At 37.2% G+C, this 15,190-nt stretch overlaps 1 protein-coding gene and 1 pseudogene across 4 annotated transcripts in view; both read left to right on the top strand.

Moving 5' to 3' along the window:
- Lrba (LPS responsive beige-like anchor protein) overlaps window positions 1-15,190 on the top strand; it is a 752,085-nt gene that overhangs the window by 303,285 nt on the left and 433,610 nt on the right. The window lies entirely within an intron of this gene.
- Window positions 5,676-7,409, top strand: LOC105743132 (annotated as a pseudogene).

Genomic DNA, 15,190 nt, shown 5'->3' with positions numbered 1-15,190 from the left:
AGGATCTAGGTTAGCTTTAAATTGTAGGAAGCCGCTTAGAAATTTAAAAAAATTAAATACTTTTTGTTGATCAGACTAACCCTACAGATAGGCTTGTATGTTCTATGATTTGTAAGTCTTTTATTCAGAGTTATTACTGAACACTTTAATTCAATGAAGAACTTGAGAGATATCAGTTTAGGGAGTTTGAATTGCTGAATATTCTGTTAGAGAAGAGGGTAGAGAGACAAGATACAGAGGCAGAGACTTGTCTGAATGGGGAGGTAGGTATATAGATAGGACATCTTTTTTTTTTTTTTGGTACTGGGATTAGAACTCAGGACCTTGTGCTTGCTAGGTAGGCACTCTGTCACTGAACTATATTACTCACACAGGAAATAATTCTTCATGATAAGATTAATAATTATATTAATTTATAAATCTTGATATTTGTTCTCATATTACTGAAAAATTTTTTGGACCCCACTCCTCCAATTGATCAGTGATCATTCTTTGTAGTGAATTTTGTTTATTAGTATAAGTTTGTGATACAGTAATTGCATTGTTACAAGGATTGTTAATTCAAAAATATTACTTTCACGTATTCAATTATTAGGACTCAGGAAAGTATAACTTTCCTTTCCCATCATGGTTGTGTTTTGTAGTTAAAATCTGACAGTTGCTGCTAATGGCTGTCATAGAAAACCCAGGAAACAGAGCAGTAATATTGGAAAACTCTGGTGAAAATGTGTGTATGTGCTTACCCAAGGTCTAGACGAGTATAATCAGATGTGGACAATGGGCTGTAATGTAGTTATGGGAGGTGGTTGTCATCATTACCGTTATTTATTGAGCCTTTAGTGTGAATCTTTTTTAGTTGGTCACTTGATAGGGCTGTTTATTTCCTACAGCTGACACAAGTGATTTTTTTTCTTTCTCCTTACATTGTAGGTATAAATTATACATAGCTTTTCTTCTTAACATTAAAATTTGTGAATCATTTTGTGCTCTGCATTGAAAGATTCCATCTAGTTTATAGTAAACTCAGTATTTTGAGACTGCTTAGTACAATTAAAGGTAGCTTCATTTACCTTTAATTCTTTGAAAGAAATGGTACAGTTGAGAAATTTAGGAAAACAGACATATAGGCAGGGAAAAATGATCTCTTTAGAAAAGCAAAATAAGGCATCTTAGTTTATGTAGTCATTTTCATACTTTCCTTAATGAATGAAAAGTCATATTTAAAATAAAAGGTATATAATGAAGGGCTTCTGAAATAGTGATTTAAAACCATTTTGTAAATTGTAATGGAAATGTTTACCCTTTTCTGTGATTATTGTTATTATTAAATACTGTAAATGTATTTTAATTTTTGCAGTATACTTTTGTAGATGGTAGTAAATTTGTATCATGAAATGTAAACATTTTAAACTTAAATTTGTGGTGTAATTTTTCCTAACTTAAAAGTTGTAGGACAGTGGTGGTAAACCTATGGCACATGAGTTGTTTTTCTTTTAAATAAAAGATATTACTATATGAGTTATTTTTCTAAACTAAATCTGTAGTTTTGAGGTTTAATTACAGTGTTGGCACTTTGTGATAAGTAAGTGAGTGGGCTTTGGCTTTCAGTTTGGGTACTCACTCTAAAAGGTTTGCCATCACTGTTTTAAGTGACTGCCACTAACTGTTCAGACAGTTAGTGACTGCCACTAACTGTCCATTTATCAAATAATGATTGAATGCAGCCTGTTTGAGTAATACTCTTAGATGCTGTGTTTGGTTTAAAAAGACTAAGTAGAACATATATGTTGTTACCAAATAGAAAAAATAGAATAATATACATAAGATATCAGTAGCATTTTATCAGCTATAATATAAGCAAGTGTAACATATGTTATACATACAATGAACATTAGGCGTCAGACTGATATGAAATGGATTTTGTTTTTCTGTTTTGGAGCCAGGAATTGAATTTAGGGCCTCATGCTTGCTAGGCAGGTGTTGCACTGCTGAGCTACATCCCTGGACTTAAAATGAAGTTTTTGTGGGATAAAACAGCAGAACCTTTCTTGGAAGAGAGGAAGTCTTAAGCAATTAAGTCTTAAGTAGTAGGTTTTAGATATAAAGGAAAGCTAAAAAAGATTTGAATGTGATTTATGATACTTTCTATCATTCATTCACTATGTAATCATTGAATATGTTCCTTGTGTTAAGTACTGTTGTATAGCCTGAGGATTTAACTGTGTATTGTGTGTGGATAATAATAAACATGCAAGCAAAGGAAAGAAAGTTCAGTTTGCATAATACTAATACTTCTTAGAGGAAAACAAAGCAATAATGTTATGAATGTAAAAGCAGGAGTGTGGGATGCTTAGGAAAGACTTGTGAAGCCAGGCATGTTAACACATGCCTGTAATCCCAGCTCTTGCAGAAGCTGAGTCAGGAGGATCATGAGTTCAGCTGCATCCTGGGTAACATAATGAAACCCTGTCTCAAAAAATTAAAAAAATATGAATGAGCAGGGATGCTGCTCAGTGCAGAGGGCTGGGTTCAATCCCCATTATCCCTTCCACTCCTAAATTGAACACAAATAGCAGTAAACAAAACCAAACAACACTTGTAAAGAAGATTCACTTAATTCAACATTTTAAGGCGAGGGAATAGCAATTACAAAGATCTAAAGAAGTGAACAGTAAATGTATTGCATTAAAACACATTGATAGCCAGCATGGCTGGAACAAAACTAGCAAGAGAGTATGCAGGTTTGTATATATCAGGGAACTATTCAGTTTTAAGATCATATAATTTCCTGTATCCTGTGCTAAGAAATTTAGATTTAATTCTGTTTAGTACAAATACATTGTAGATCCATGCTCAATGATGTAGGCCTGTAATCCCATCTACTTAAGAGGACAAGGCAGGAGGTTTGGAAGTTTCAATCCAGCCTGGGCAATGTAAGACACTGTACCTGGGTTGAGAGAAATGTGTTGCAGAGTTTTAGATAATGGAGTGTCACGGTAAGACTTGTGAGTCAACATTTAATTTAAATGCTCTTTTTAAAAATATATTTTGAAATTATGGCAAAATACACTTAACATGAAGTTTATAATAACTGGTTTAAAGTTGTAATGATTGATAAATTGTGTCAACTTGAGAAGCTAAGGAGTCTAACCAGGTGACTTAGCAATGTGCCAGGTAGGACCAAGTATAAATTTAACAGTGTTAAATACATTTACATTATTATACAGTCATCACAGTTCTTTCATCTTACAGGATAGAATCCCTATTCTCATTAAACAATGACTCCCTATCTTTCCTCATGGCTCCCGGTAACTACTATTTTTTTGGTTTAGGTGTATTTGACTATTCTAGGCACTTGATACAAGTAGAGTCATACAGTATGGTTTTCTTTTTTCTTTCTTTCTTTTTCTTTTCTTTTTTTTTTTTTTTGATGTCCAAGGTATCTATCTTCATTAAGTTCATCTCCATTGTAGCCTATGTCAGAATTTTGTTTCAAGTCTGAATAATATTCCATTCCATATACAGATGCTTCTCAACTTATGGTGGTGATTATACCCTGTTAAATCCATCATAAGTTTTAGTTTTAGATCATAAGTTTTAGTTTTAGAGCAATAGTTGTAATTTGAAAATATATTTAGCACATTTAACCTACCAAACATCATAGTATAGCAGCAACACAGAACATGGACTAGTGTGCCTGTTCATCCTCGTGATAGTGTAGATGACAGGGTGTGGCTGCCCAGCTTCTGTAAGAGGGGGTATACTCTCCCTCACATCTTAGTTACAATACTCAGCACCTATAAGTTAAAAGGGAAAAGGCTTATTTAGCTCATAGTTTGTAGAGGTTTCAGTCCATAGTCTGCAGGCTCCAAGCCAGGATAGTATGAGAGAGGGACATCAGAGGGGAGCCACACCCTGTATGGCGTGGCAGCAGAAAGCAGACTGAGATCAAAGCAGGAGGGAAAGAGATATGCCTTCCAGGACAGGCCTCTAGTTGACCATCTCTTCCTACCAGGCTTCACCTCTCAACATCACATTCAGTTATAGGCCCAGCAGTGGGGGAACAGTATCACACCAGTCACCCTCCTAAAGCCACACCTATGAGTGTATGAGGCTTTCAAAAGACATCTAGATGTAAACCTTACACATCATATTACTAGCCTAGGAAAATAGAAAAATTAAAAATTTATAGCTACCACTGAAAACATAATATTTTTACATCATCATAAAACTAAAAAAATTGTAAGTCTGGGCCTCTCAATATATGCCACTTTTTTTACCCATTCATCTATGGGTGACAGTTGGGTTGTGGGTAAAGCAGTTATGAACACAGGTATCTGTTTGAGTCTCTATTTTCAATTCTTTGGAGTATATATTTAGAAGTGGAGCTGCTGGATCAGAGTTTAATTTTATTTTCAATTTTTAAGGAACTGCATATTGTTTTCCTTAGTAGTTGCACTATTTTACATTTTCTCCAGCAGATAGATTCCAATTTTTTACCTCCTTGCCAAATTTATTTTCTATTTAGTTTTGTTTATGTTTTTCATTTGGAATAGTAATCATCGTAATAAGTGTGAGTTGGTATCTCATTTTGGTTTTGATTTCTATTTTTCTAATGATTGATGATGATGTGAATCTTTTTAAGTTGCTTAGTAGCCACTTTTAGGTCTTCTCTGGAGATATGTATACTCATTATTTTACCCCATTTTCTATTGGATTATTGTTTTTGTTTTTTGTATATTGAAATGGGGTCTTGATATATGCTCAAGTTGGCCTTAAACCCCTGAACGGAAGTCCCCAAGTGGTTGGGACTCTAGGCATGCATCATTGTACCTGGCTGTGTATTCTTGTTATTAACTCCTTATTATACATACAGTTTTTAAGTGCTTTCTCCTATTCTGTGAGCTGTCTTTTTATTCTGCTGATTATATCCTTTAAGGTAGAGACACGTTCAGTATCCATGTAGTTTGTGTTTTTGCATTTGCATTTCCATAGGTCCCTGCTTTTAGTAGTATTGCATTGGAGATGACATCTCAAACTGAATTTGGAGAGATGTAAACATTTTGAACTTAGAAATAAGAAACCAGCTTCATTCTTTTGCATCTTTTTTTCCTGCTAACACTGTGATATGGTTTTAGAGGAATTAATTATGGTAGTGCCAATGTTTAGGTTGAGAAATGGTCAAACTAATGAAGATGTTCCTGATATAGTCCAGGGAAAAGGTTATCGAAGCCTAGAATGATGTGCCATCAATTGGGATCAGAGAAACGGATATGTGATATATCTAATAGTTGAATTGGTAGAACTTACACTCAAGAACTTCCTTTACAGTGTATTTGAGTGGACATCTGTGCTGTTTATCCCGCTGGAAAAGCTTAGGTCATGGTAAGGAAAGAAGTCTTTTTGGTGGGTAGGTAAAATCAAGATTGCTGCTTTGGAAGAGTAAATTTGGAACACCATTGGATATCCAATTGGTGATTTTAGTTTGGCAGTTGACTACATGAGCAAGAAATGCAGAGTATCAAAAATAGGGTTAGAGTTTTCTTGGGACGGTGGATCCTGGGTAGCATTGCCATTACTCTGCGGAGAGGACTGTTGGTACTGGTGAAGTTGAAGTTAGGACTGGAGGCACTTTGCTATCTTCAGTCAAGTTGAGAATATAAAAATGCAGAGCAATTAAGATCTTTAACTTGGAGAAGCAGAACCATACTCCAAGGAAGCATCAGCAGCATCACCAGCAGCAGCAGCATCACCAGCAGCAGCAGCAGCACCACCACCACCACCACCAGCACCAGCACCAGCACCAGCAGCACTAGCACCAGCAGCAGCACCAGCACCAGCACCAGCAGCACTAGCACCAGCAGCAGCACCAGCACCAGCACCAGCAGCACTACCACCAGCAGCACCAGCAGCACCAGCAGCAGCAGCAGCACCAGCACCAGCAGCACCAGCAGCAGCACCAGCAGCAGCACCAGCAGCAGCAGCAGCTGCTGCCGCCGCAGCAGCTGCCGCTGCCCCAGCAGCTGCAGCCGCAGCAGCAGCAGCAGTCTCAGCCACAGCAGCAACAGCAGCCGCCACCAATGCCTGCAAATGGGCAACAGGCCAGTAGCCAAAATGAAGGTTTGACCGTTGACCTGAAGAATTTTAGGAAACTAGGAGAGAAGACATTTACCCAATGTAGCCGCCTTTTTGTGGGCAATCCTCCCTCTGATATCACTGAGGAGGAAATGAGGAAACTAGTTGAGAAATATGGGAAAGCAGGAGAAGTTTTCATTCATAAGGATAAAAGCTTTGGCTTTATCTGCTTGGAAACATGAACCCTTGCAGAGATTGCCAAAGTGAAAAAAGAACTACCTTTGTGCTTTGCCTGCCATATTGCATTCTTTACAGCCCGAAACTGTCCTTAGTACATGTCCAGTGCACTACCGGAAGAAGGTTTTTCTGTGTTTGGCCAGATAGAAAGGGCTGTAGTCATTGTGGATGATTGAGGAAGGACCTCGGGAAAAGGCATTGTTGAGTTTTTAAGGAAGCCAGCTGTACAGAAAGCTCTGGACAGATGCAGTGAAGAGTCTTTCCTACTAACCACATTTCCTTGACGTGTGACTGTGGAGCCTATGGACCAGTTAGATGACGAAGAAGCACTTCCAGAAAAGCTTGTTATAAAGAACCAGCAGTTTCACAAGGAGTGAGAGCAGCTACCTCGACTTGCACAGCCTGGCTCCTTTGAATATGAATATGCCATGCACTGGAAGGCACTCACTCAGATGGAGAAGCAGCAGCAGGATCAAGTGGACCACAACATCAAGGAAGCCCATGAGAAACTGGAGATGGAGATGGAGGCTGCTTGCCATGAGCACCACGTTATGCTGATGAGGCAGGATTTGATGAGACACCAAGAAGAACTTAGGAGAATGTATGAGCTGTATAACCAAGAGGTCCAAAAACGAAAGCAACTGGAGCTCAGGCAGGAAGAGGAGCTTAGGCACTGTGAAGAAGAAATGCAGCAGCAACAAGAAGAGATGAGGCGGTGACAGCAGGAAGGATTCAAGGGAACCTTCTGTGATGTGTGAGAACAAGAGATATGGATGGGCCAGATGGCTATGGGAGGTGCTATGGGCATAAACAATAGAGGCGCCATGCCCCTGCTCCGGTGCCCGCTGGTACCCCAGCTCCTGCAGGACCTGCCACTATGATGCCTGGTGGAACCTTGGGGTTGACACCACCAACAAGTGAATTCTTTGGCCAGGCTGCTACGATGGAAGGAATTGGGGCAATTGGTGGGATCCCTCCTGCTTTCAACCATCCAACCTACTGGAGCTGAATTTGCTCCAAACAAGCGTACCAGTATTAATAAAGTTGCAATGTCTAGTTTCTTGAAATCCTTAAAAGAAGGAACCCTCTTGGACTAGCCAGAATTCTACCTTAAAAAGTATTAGGAATTCTTCCCAATAGTTAGATCTTTCTTGCTTGTACTACTCTAAGGGGGTATGCTTGGGGCAGAGGGCAAGGGAGGGCTGATATATAACAAATTCTGTGTGGTTTGTTTAATTGGTTCTGTGTGACACACTCCTGAAATTTCAAATATAATGGATTGTTGAAGGGTGGGGGGGGGGCCATGACAGCATGATTCCTTAGAGTCCCATTGATCTTGAGCATTCCAGGTTTTGTTTTGTTTTTTGTCCATTGTGTTTTATTTGCTTTCTACAGCCCTCACACCCAGAGACACTGCTGAATATACCACAAAACCCAAACCTCTTCCAATGCCGTTAGCCCCATTGCTCCATTGGCTCCCAGGTGAGAATCCAGGCAGATGCCCACAGAGGCCGCAGACGGCCTATGCACGGTTCTGTTAAATCCTGTATATTACCCTTTCATGTACTAAAAACATCTTCTCTTAGAGATTTTCATTTTAGTATATCTTTAAAAAAATCTTGTGTTAACTTGCCTCCATCTTTTCCTTGGGTAAGGACATCCCAGAAATGACATTTTTGGGTTGATGATGTTGCTGTTCACAGCTTTTCTTGATACAATCTTGGGAATAGGGTTGCTGTATACTGAAGCTTTGACAGTAGCTCTTAGCCTTGCCTATCTTAGATAGTTATGCTGTGCATCTTTTTTTGGTGTACCATATTTGATTTATCCCACTATCTTAAATTTGGAGTTTTTCTGAGAAATGGAGCAATAATAGAACATCAACTTATGAAAGTACATTTTAAGGATTTAAAAAAAATAGGGTTAGAGATAACCCTTACAAACTTTGGAAGGAGTAGCATGTAGGTTAGCCTTAAAGCTGAAAGACTAGATAATTTAGATGAGATAAAATAAAACTGGGCCCCATTCATACAGAGAAGGAAGATGTAGCAAAGGGGGTAGTGAAGAAGCAGGGAGGTAGGATAAAAACCAAGAAAGCATTATACATTGTTGAAAAAGACCAGAGAAGAACACCTTCTAAGAATCATAGGCTACTTTTTACAGTTATTTGAGCATTTATATATAATGAAAATGTCTTCTTTCATTAAATTCTGTGGATGTTTTCATGTGGCTTATATTCTAAAAAAAAGTAGCTTAGAAGTGCCTGGTGGAAGTGTGTCCTTACAGTTCATCTTTGCAAGCACTGCTCAGCACTATCAAAGACCATGGCAGTATCCTATATCAGTGATGGTGAAGGTTTCAGGAACTCAGGGACAAACTGCAACACAGAACCCACTTATGTATTGCAAAGTGCTAGTACTGCAGGTAAAACCAGATAGTAAATTTTTATTTTACAGAAAACAAGCCATACATTAACATCCTTTATCTTAAAAGAAAAACATAGTAACATGCAGGTGATATGTTTGTACATTTGCTACCAGCAGTTCTGTGGTCTATGAAGTCTGGAGCAATACATTTGTAAACTAAATAGATCTGAAAATAAATTATTGAGATTTTGTTATATACAGTGATACAATGTAATAAATACTCTGTAAGAAACATCAGTGTGGGGCTGGTGAGATGGCTCAGTGGTCTAAAGCACCTACTTAGAACAAGCTTAGCAAATCACAGGGACCGCGGTTCAATCCCCCAGCACCACATGCCAGCCCACCCCTGGTGGGCTGAGCTGGACACACACACACACACACACACACACACACACACACACATAAATAAAATAAAATTAAAAAAAAAAAAAGAAATATCAGTGTTTTGGTCAGGGATTAATTGTATAAAGGGAAACCAGGTGTAGATCAGATGTTTTGTAGTGAAGTTGACTTAGAAGTGTGGCTTTGAAGGACTGATAAGGTAGGCAAGGTAAAATCTGAAGTTACATTATTCCTGGATATGGGCACAGCAGGAACAGAGGAGGGGGGGAAAAAGCAGAGTGTAATGTTTCAGAAGGCAGTTCCTGGCCTACAGTGCTTATAGTATAAAGCTTTAGTAACTATGAACCTGGCTTTTAAGCTATGGGAAGGTATTCAGTATCCTTTGCAAATCATGGGAAGGTGGCTAAGACTTTTAAAGTATATAGTGATGACCATATAGTATGCCATAAAGTATACAGATCTTCATTTTAGAAAGATGACCCTGAGGAAAGATCTACAAAATAATAAACTAATGGAAAAGATTTAGGTTGGAGAATTCTAGAATAATCATTGATACTGAGCATCTTAAAGGGAGTGCAAAATGTTAAAGAGCTGAACAACTTTTAGATTTATTAAAGAGATATGAATAGATAGCTTAGTGTATTAGATGTGGGGACAATGAAGAAGGATGATATATGAATAGTGTGTCTAGATTTAGTGCCTGGGTAAGTAGTGATTGTGCTAGCCATCAGTAGAGAAAGAAAGAAGTATTTCTGAGTAAGGGACTATTTTAATAAATTATGGTGCATACCATCACAGGAACACTTCATGGCTGTCCTGTGTAACAGTGTATGTCAATGGTGGTGGTTCATACACCGTGAATTCTTAGGTTTTAATAGTATTTCTGTGCACAAACAGAAATACTAATATAATATACATATAATTATTACATAAATAATGCATATAAATACTGTACATGTTTACTTAAGCGTAGAAAAATTTTAAAAGATAGGAACATAAAGTGCTAATGTTAGTGGCCTATTCTAAAAACTGGCCAGAAAAGAGATTGAGGACATTTTCATCTGTTGTTAAATTATTAAAACATTACATGATTTTTAATAACTTAGATTTCTTATGCTAATTACCAGAAAAATGAATAAAATGTTAAGATAGAAAATTGTCTTATATATCACTTTCTGTGGACATTTTGAAAAATAATAGGCAGCAAGGGGTATTTTGATTCTTTTCAAAATTTTTTTTTCCTCTTAGCTTTGTTCATATTCTTGTCTAGATTGATTTTTCCAGGTCTTATGAACATAAAGCCCATCTTTATGCTTTAATCCTCTTTGAAACTTTTTCATCTTGAGTAGCTCTTAATGATCAAGTTTAGTACAACTATGTTAACAACATAGGTATTAGTTAAAGTTTACTAGAGGAACAGATTTAAATATTTCTTTATAAAGGATTTAGAAAGTAGGCTTACAGTGGCTGCCTGTGGAGTCGGGGTGGCAGAATGCAAAATGGCCATCTGCTCTCTGGATAGCCAGAGCATCAAGTCTAAAAATAGTGGGAGGAGCTCACTGCAGATTCTGGTGCATGCAGGTGCACCAGGGAAGGTAGAGGGGTCTGCGTTAGAAGACTGAATGCAGAGAGCAATGTCCTCTGGGCAGTGGTGAAGACCAGAGCTCCTCCAAAGAGGCCAAAGGGCAGTTTTCCTTCTTCTTTCTGTTTTTATTCCGTTCAGGCTACAAGCCTATTGGTTGGTGGCACCCTGTCCACAGTGGGCCTTCTCAACTCAATTTGTGGCTTCCATATTAATTATCCACAGGCATACCCAGAACTCTGTAAATCTACTAGGTATTAACACTTTCAAGTTGATATCACAATTAATCAATCAGGACACGTTATTATGTACTAATTGTACTTATTTATCTGTTGTTGTATAAACAAGTGCTATAGATGTCACTGCATAATAGCTGGGATGGTGTGAGGCTGTAACCTTAGTATGCTGGAGGTTAAGGCCCTGTGTCAGAATAAAAGATCAAAAAAATGCTAGAGGAATAGCTCAGTGTGAAGGCACTAGATTCAATATCCAGTAAAGCCCCACCTCCAGAATAAAGCAGTGTGAAACAGAATGTGTTGACCATGTTACAATCCCTGTGGGTCAGGAGTCTGGGCTCAGGTTAGCTGGATCTTCTGCTTAGGGATTTCCAAGTCTGCAGTAAAGGCCATGGCCAAGTTCCATCTGTCTCCAAAGCTTAGAGCTCTGAAACTCATGTGGTTCTTGGCAGAATTCAGTTTTTTATAGTTCTAAGAGTAAGGTTCCCATTTGTTGGTGGCAGTGACCACTGATATTGAACATTAGCAGCTTTTCTGCTGCCTGCACTTCCTTGTCATAGGGTCTTCCACACCATACTAGATCACTTTTCCAAGGCTAATGAGAAGTGGTGGCAGAATGTTTCACTGTGCTAATGCAGATCTTTAACACATTAACCAGGGAACCACAATGACTGTCCTATCACCTTTGTTGTGTAAAGTAACCTAATTGAGGAAAGGCAATCCTGTTTTTCTTTAACATACCCTATTTGTGAGAGATTGTACAGAGTATGTACTTGATTATGCCTAGTTTCAGCAGAAGGAGCCAGAATCACCTAAGGCAATGACTGAGTAGAGGTCACTGTGGGCTGGGCCTGTGCAGCATGTGATGTGAGCATTCATAGTGGCAAACTATAAAGGGAGCCTATTCTCTCTTTCTCCAAATATGATGTTAGGATGGCTCATCTCTGGTGCTAGCTTTCTTGTCTTTATAGTGTTAACAATTGTTGAGTAGTTGTTTGAGAATGGTTTTAAAGATAGAGGGACAAAAATGTTGAAAGATCAGAGAAAGCACTTAGAAGACTTAATCAGGTCTAATGATGAAATGATGAAGCCTTGATTTTAATAGTATCGGTTATGAAATAGCATAAATTTAATCTGGATATATTACAGAGGAAATATTGACAAGACCTTCTGATTGATTAGAGGCCTGGAGGAAGGTGGTAGAAAAGAGGGAGGACACTAGAATAACTCAGAATGGAATGGAAGAATGGTGTGCCATTGACTGATCAATTCTATTAATGTTTGGGTGCTTTGAGGCAATGTATTGATGTTAAGTTCACAGTGTGGTTTTAGGTCCCCAGAGAGAAACTAAGAAACACAAACTAGTATTTCACATCTGTGGTCTTGCAAGCCTTTGTGTTCTCTGTCTTTACACTTGGAGGAAGTTATTCATTAGCTGTTTGAAAACTTCCATTAGGGATTTTTTAAAATCTCTAACATCTAAATGTATAGTTTGATAGCAGTTGAAAAATGCTGTCATGATAGCACCTCACAATTGTGGAGAAACATATTATTAACTCCTAAAGTAGGTGGGAGATGGTTTTGAAATAGATCTCACAGATATGTAGTCAAATAATTACAGTGCGTATAATATTAATAGAGATTTTAAAAACTGAGTAGAAAACCAGAAAGATTTTTTCTTCTAAAGAATTTTCTGTTTTCCTCTTTAAAATTCTTGCTTTCGGGGCTGAGGAGATAGCTTAGTAGAATAAGTGCTTGCCTGATAAGCACAAGGGCTTGAGTTCAATCCCCAGGTCTGGGGAAAAAAAAAAAAAAAAAGAATTGTTGCTTTCTGTAAAACTTCAAAGAATAGAGAAACATGAGGAAGAGAATTAAAGCTTTACATTCAAGCTGTGTATGGTCCTTTTTTAGTGCAGGACCAAACAGTGCTTGAAGGTTTGTAGGACCTAAGATCTGTGACAGCTCCTCGCCCCACCGTAGTATTGTGATTTGAAAGCAGCCGTGGATAATGCTTAAGCACACAAGCATGGTCGTATTCCAGTGACACTTTATAGCCAAAGCATCACCAGATCTGGCCTACAAAGGATAATTTCTAACCTCTATTGTAGATAGTTGGCAATTAGATATATTTTCTTTCAGATTTTTTCCAAACTCATATAGTACACAATATTCTTAAAGTTTTCTTTTTGCTTTTAATATATATTGTGGCTGTTTTTTTGTGGTAAATCTGTAAGAATCTGTACCATGATATGAATGTATATTTTGATTCTTTAAAATTTTTACTTGTATAAGCAGTGCTATAATATTCCTTGTATACATGTCTATGCTATGGAAACATATTCATATGGTATGTTACTAGGAGTTTACTATTTGTTTTGTATGATATTTTTGACATAGATATGCCTGCAGAATGAGGCGAGTGATTTGTGGGAGTAATTTCCTGCCATGTTGATGACTATTGGATCTGCTTGTTTTTTTATCCCTTCAATTTAATTTTTTTAATTGGTACATGTTTGCAGTGCATAATGATTACACTCTTTGTGTCAAGCTGGTATGTGTACATAACACACCTTAATTCTTATTTCATCCCCTGCTACTTCTGTTTTTCCCCTTCCCTCTGCAAAAGATCTCTTTGTTTCTTTTTGTTTCTATTTATATTTTGACTTCATAAGAGAAACTGTGATATTGAATTTGTTTGTCTGATTTATTTCACTTAACATTATGTTCTCAATGTGTACCCATTTTCCTACAAGTGCCTCAAATTTATCCTTCTTTATCTAAGCATAGTACTCCGTTCTGTATAAATGCTGCACTTCCTTTGTTTACTCGTCTGTTGGTGGACATGTGGGAGGCTTCCAGGATGTAGTTGCTGTGAATTGTGCTGCTGTGAGCGTGGCTGTGAGTGCATCACTGTAGTGTGGTGTCTGCCTTTTATGGCCAAACATTTTCTGAAGGTAGTTTAGTCATTTTGCTGTGTTTTAAAAATAATCATTGTGTTCTGGGGATGTAGCTCAGCGGCACAAGCACCTGCCTGGTAAGCACAAGGTCTGGAGTTTGATTTGTGGTACCAAAGAATATTAGTAATAATCATAGTCCTGCTCAATCTGTCTGTTCTTAAAAAAGGGTATTGAGAAGATCTACACACAACAAACATGTTCCAGAAGCCTACTCCCATTTGTATAAATGAAACATTGTGTTAGTTTTTAAAACATGCCAATGTAGGGTGCAGGTATTTTTCTATATAGACATTTTAGGGGGAATAGAATACCTGGTGGTTTTATTTGCCTGATTATTAATGATGCTGAGCACCCTTTCATGAATGTAGTCACCCTTTGGAAATACTTTTGAAATGTTCATGTATGTACATTTCCTGGTTTTTAAATAGTGATTATTGTCCTTTTCTTCGTTAGAGGATATATATATATATATATATATATATATATATATGATATGAATTCCTAAAAAAAGATATGAATTCCGTATCAGCTACTAGCATATATTCTAAATATGTTCTTTTTTCTGTAGCTTGCCTTTTAATTCTTTTAATGGTAACTTTTGTAAATATAGCCTTTCATTTTAATATGGTTTAGTTTACAAGTGTTTTTTCTTTGTGGTTTGTATACTTTTGTTTTGCCTAAAAATCTTTGTGCAAAATAATAGACCATAGGAAATTACAAGAACTACTAAGTAGAAAGTGGCTGATCTGGAAGGGAACTGTGAAATGGAGGGGAAATGAAAAAGGAGAAGGTTGAGAAGTGTTGTAATTATTATCAACTACAAACATATGCTCCCCAAAAGACAAGAAATCATACTTGAACCAAATCATGATGATGCTCTGTTATATATACTTCCAGAAATATTTAGGTCTTTTCTATTATCTATTTAAAAATCAACATTAATTTTTTCTATTTGAATACCAAGTGATTGGTCCAGGTTACTGACTGAAAAAGACCATCTTCCTTTTACCTATTCCAGGACAGCTTTTGTTATAAGTCACCTGGCCAATGTAGGAGCAATCATTTTGTTTTACATGTAGGGTTCGAGCACTTTTTGAAAAATTATTTCTATATATTTTGATGGGTTTTATGTCCTTTCAAAATAGATTTAACAGTTATGTTTCCTTTATTGGTAATTATTGAATAGACTCTAGTTGATTTTTGTGTGTATTTTCTTTTTTTTTATGTTTAACAATCTTTAATTCAAATGTAAAAGTTCAATACAAGCCATATGTAGGGCTTGGGATTTTTTCTTTTAAAAACAAGAATGGGGAAATGCAACAAAATGGGTCTTTT

The sequence above is a fragment of the Octodon degus genome, unplaced genomic scaffold (genome assembly GCF_000260255.1).
Source record: "Octodon degus isolate 3935 unplaced genomic scaffold, OctDeg1.0 scaffold00101, whole genome shotgun sequence".
NCBI classification, from domain to species: Eukaryota; Metazoa; Chordata; class Mammalia; order Rodentia; family Octodontidae; genus Octodon; species Octodon degus.
The sequence above is the reverse complement of the archived record's forward strand: the minus strand, read 5'-3'. Positions and strand labels throughout refer to the sequence as shown.